The 4,908-nt window shown below is 40.1% G+C and overlaps 1 protein-coding gene and 1 long non-coding RNA gene across 3 annotated transcripts in view; both read right to left on the bottom strand.

Moving 5' to 3' along the window:
* Positions 1–4,908, bottom strand: part of LOC116672827 (uncharacterized) — a 174,131-nt gene that overhangs the window by 59,535 nt on the left and 109,688 nt on the right. The window lies entirely within an intron of this gene.
* camk1da (calcium/calmodulin-dependent protein kinase 1Da) overlaps positions 1–4,908 on the bottom strand; it is a 68,652-nt gene that overhangs the window by 2,149 nt on the left and 61,595 nt on the right. Inside the window, exons 11-12 of one of the 2 annotated variants that reach the window (XM_032504682.1) lie at positions 1,127–4,908; positions 269–1,081 (exon numbers count right to left, since the gene is read on the bottom strand). The exon at positions 1,127–4,908 is cut by the window's right edge and continues 282 nt beyond it. The gene's annotated coding sequence lies outside the window, so the exon portion shown is untranslated. Of the gene's footprint in view, positions 1–268 lie in introns of both variants that reach the window. The other variant, XM_032504680.1, reaches the window with a different exon arrangement.

Below are 4,908 nucleotides of genomic sequence, written 5' to 3'. Positions count from 1 at the left end.
CTGAGCTCATTACTATTCATGAGCTTGCCCAGTTGTGCTGGGTATAGGATGCTAATAGCCAGGCTCTCATTGGATAGCTGTTAGCCAATCACAGTTAAGCAGCTTAGCTCACAGAATATTAATGGAAACTGGCACAAATTGAGTCTTCCTGCACACCCCACTAGAATGGCTTGAAACAAGGTAACCAAGGAATTTATTCCACAAAAACTGTTACAGAATCCAACTTCAGACATTACCACAGAGTAATGAAATACATGTGGCAAGACACCTTTAACATGGACAGAGTCATTCAGAAAACCTTTTATTTTTTTTTAATGGCTGACATGAAACCACAGAGCAGCATGAACCTCAATCCCAAGCCTGCTTCACAATACATTCATAAACCCAAACACCCACAGTGAAGTGGACGACATCACATTTGACAAAACATATTCTTACAGTGTTGGCTGTTGATTGGATAACAGCATTTGTGCCAGAGGAGAAACCTGGTACACCGCTTTTACAATGAAACTCATTCAATAATAGTAATAGTAGTAATGATAATTAATAGTTAAGTGATTGTAATTGTCTAAGATCTGGCAGGGATTCTGTGTCTTGCAACTATCCCCCCCCGCCCCCACCCCCCCCAAACTAAGTCGTTATTTCCTGATCCCACTTCCAAGAAAAAGGATTGACAACACTTAAAAATGTTTTAAAAAATGCATAGCAATCAGTGGGGATGTATACATGGTTACAGTGAATAATTAGATAAAGGTGACCATTGGAATAAAGCCCTTACATGGTTAAAAGATCATCTCATTAACACATGGATAATTACATGGATTGACTTCAGAGCTGGGTTAGTAGAGAAACATGTATCACAAGACCCCAATGTAAAAATGTCAGAATGAACATATATATATTTCTGAAAGGTTACCGGTGTAGTACATGTGGGTGTTGTTAATCAGTAAGAAACCCTAAAAAGTTAGCTTTCTCTACGACTGCACATTTAAAATAAAATAAATCAGGCTAACTGGCCTTGTCTTGCACACTTAACCCTAACAAAACTGGATTAGTTGCTAGGACAACATGCCTAAAGTAACTGCAATGATTTGTCTAAAAGCATCAACCGTGTCGGTGCTGTTACCACATCTGCAAGTTTTACACTTTATGCCTACGTGCTTGAACAACAACATAGTAGATCTAGTGTGTGTTTTTGGAGCCCCATACATAGGAACGAGGTGGACAATTCCTGTGTGAGTAGAGGTTTCTGAAAATAATTCCTATCCTTTAATGGTTTGTCTTGTTTTTACATTTGTATAAGACCAAAAAGAAATTATTAATCAGTTTCGCGAAAACGTTTTCAATTAAACCGTAAGCCATGTATTGCAGTGAGCATAAATCCATCACTGGGAATGACGGCTTACAACCAGACTGCTAATATAAAATTGTAGTATAACATGTTTTAGTATACTGATGTGCACATTCAGAGACAGTGATTTGGTACTGCATTTCTGCTTGTTAATAAAGCAACCACTTAAGATTCAAAGTTAAACGTTCAACCATCAGCTGGTAGTCTTTTTTGTTACATTAGAAAGCTTGGGTTCTTTCTCTAGTAAACTATAGATTTGTGACTCAATATGAATGATTTAAGTCAGTTAGAGCTAATGGGCTTGGGGCTGAGAGCTACAGATGGGGTAGGAAGGTTGTAGAGTATAGGGTGGGGGCATTTTTGGCTTAGGAAACAGTGGGAAAGAGCAGAAAATCCACACACACTGGAATTGTCCTCGCAGAGCTTATTGGAAGGAGGTGCTGCTGTCAAAGGACAGAGAACAAGGTGAGGAGGGAGACAGATTTAGACTGGACAGCATCCACAAATGCCTTGTCATGGTTTGTTTTAGTCAACTTCAGTGCCAAATCGCTGGAACTTAATACACACGACAACGCGGCGAGCCAAAAGTGAATTCCAGAAACCTTGGGAGAGTGTTGATTTACTGTCATCTGCCTTTTATTCAGCTGTGGTCTCACTTTTTCAGCAGCACTGTGTATCTTATAAAAAGTAAATGGCAACAGATTAGGAAGGGATCAAAGGTGAATAAATTTCTCTTGAAAATAATTTGCAGCTAGAGTTCAGCCCTTAGTTTAAGTCCACTCCAACAGCTTCCTATCTAGTTCTGTTCTCCCTAATTCATCGAGTAGAATGAACCAAATTGTCTAATACCTAGCACTAGTCTTTGGCTACAATTCACAATAAAGGGATCAGAAGAATTGCATCATGACAATCTGATATGTGTGCGTAGGTAGGCACCCAACATCGTACACTTCTGCCCTCTGAGTTATGTCTATAAAGACATCGCAAGCAGTGACACAATCCAGGTTGCTGCAGTCATGGGTCAGAGTCATGAGAAGGTTCCATCAAGAACTAATTAAAACAAAGTCAGTCTGTCATATGGAACTTGGAATGATTAAAAAGGGACTCCAAGTTGAAGATTTAAGTAATTCCATCTGTTTTGGAAAAATAAAAAAGCCTTAAAAAGCCTCAACGTTTTTCAAAACTCTGCCTTTAACCGGACCCTCAGTACAACTGGAAGTAGGTTGTGGACGACTGGAGCCTTGTTGTAAACAACATCCTTTGGCTTTGCTGCTCATAATCAAATAAATACTTAAATATATACATTTGCAATTGTTGGACCATTTTAGTAATCGTGTGAACCAGGGGTGATTCTAGGATTAGACCTTTGGCCCCTAATGAGATTGTGAAACGGGTACAGTGTCCACCCCCCCTCCGCCTGCTAAATCAGTAATTTTGCTGGATAACAATGAATATATGTATTTATTATTATAACAGAGGATAAATGAAAAATAGTGAACATATGAAAAAACTAAAAAAGTCCCTTTATGGACTACCAGTATAAATTGACACGATAAAAAATAAATAAATAAAAAATCTAACTTTTCTTGACTGGGTTACAGGTGCATAGCATTGGCGACAGCGACACAGGATATTAATTGTTTGTCCTCTGTTACTAACAGACAAACTCTAACTTGAAGCACTAAGACACGTTGTTTTGTATTGTATTTAGGGGGGCTAAGATGAAATTTAGGTTTGAGCCCCCCTAAAAAAGGGTCTAAAATCACTACTGGTGTGAACCAAGCTCCACTAACCAAGCTTCTGATTTCAGCCACAATAATAGTCTGCTGTTGGGCCATAAAGGAAGGGATCCCCGAATACAGCAAGAACTAACTTATCCTCCATGTTGTTTTGGTGCTTCTGTCCAAATCCCGTCAAGCAAAGGGCTCTGACGCAATATTCCAGGGTTGGGGATTGTCGTCGTCAACAAAATACAGAATAGCCAAAAAATTAAAGAACAAGTTAGTAAGAAAACAACCTTGGAGTCCACGATGGAATAGCCTGGGCCCAAGTCTGAGTCTTCAATATTCAAGTCAGAAGTCACTACAACACTGCAATGGGGACGCAGCTAACACCTTGAGATCTGGATCATTAACTGTGATGCCACAACACCTGGACCAAAAACACTGACGGAACAACCTAAACCAGGAAAATTGGTATTCACCAGCTCACAGTGCAGCCGCAGTTTTCCCTGAGCACTTCTGAACTGGGTGCAGGTTGACGATGCAAAAATGGCTTCTTTGGAGGAAGGAGGGAGGAAAAGCGGCAGGCGACAGCCTCTCCATCTTGTCTCCACACAAGCCAAATACTCTGAGGACCCATATGAAAAGCAGTTTGGTATCTCGAGATGCTTTGTAGCATGTCTTGTAGCCATCTTGGAACTGCACTGCGCTGCTTGTGGCTCCTTAGTTTAGGAAAATCAAACGCCAAGCTATTGTGTAGTCGTTAACATTCTCAACTGGTGGCAGTTTCCAGCAGATACCTCTCTTCTATCCTATTCTAAACCTGCTGCATGTACCTTATTAATCTTTATGTGTGTCCCTTAAAGGGTGATTGTTATAAAAGTCTTAAAAAGTAAGAAAATAATAAACAGATCAGAATCGTTCAGGCAATAAACAAGCTGTACAATGCTCTAATATCCACTCTGGGTTATTATTTCTTTTTTTATATATATAAAGATTTACAATCTCTACTCTCTGATAAACATAGGTGGATGGCGGCTAATCTGTGTCTGAGAACATATCTGACCCTCTTTGTGCAAAATACATAAAGCGCTTAGTCATGTTTCCCCATCTCAACAGTCATATGGTACTTTTAAAGCACTTATTAAAGCACAAACAGACAAACAAGCCCATAGGGACATAACATAAAATGTCTCAAAGGTGTAATATGTAGCGTTTTCACATGACATAATTGTCACATTAGTTTGCTACATTAGTTCAATTAGTGTAAATTAATCAGACCATCCCTAAGAAGACCTATCAGTCTCCGTCACCAGGTAATCTGCTGGATGTGACTAATCGTCTCTAGGATGGTCGTGTTATTTTCCAGTAATTATACCAAAGTAGCACTATCAAATTGACAAAAATGGGTTTGCTTTTTAAAAGTTACACATACCACCTTTAACATTAACAATAATAATAAAAAAAGCAATCCATGTGTCAACAGTCAAACCTAATTTGGAGTTAAATAAAGTGTCGAAGGATAGACCAGATTTAAGAGGGAAGTTGATGTTGACTGACATTGAATAATATGATACCACCGGCCACCGTGAACCACCAATTAACTGCTCCAGCTCGCAGCAGTCGACACCCCAGTTATCATTAAACAGCAACCAATCACAGCCGGCCGTACGAACTTCCTCAATTAAGAGTCAGGAGGAATCCTACACGGCGTCCGTTTGATTGGCGGGCGAACGTACAGTGCGGCGCCGTGTGGCTTGTATCGGTGGGGCCGAGGTAAAGTCCTCTACGCTCCCGGGAGCAGTGCGGGGAACTTGCTGGAGGGCGGGGGAAGGG

This window comes from Etheostoma spectabile, chromosome 23, assembly GCF_008692095.1.
Source record: "Etheostoma spectabile isolate EspeVRDwgs_2016 chromosome 23, UIUC_Espe_1.0, whole genome shotgun sequence".
Lineage (NCBI taxonomy): Eukaryota > Metazoa > Chordata > Actinopteri > Perciformes > Percidae > Etheostoma > Etheostoma spectabile.
The sequence above is the reverse complement of the archived record's forward strand: the minus strand, read 5'-3'. Positions and strand labels throughout refer to the sequence as shown.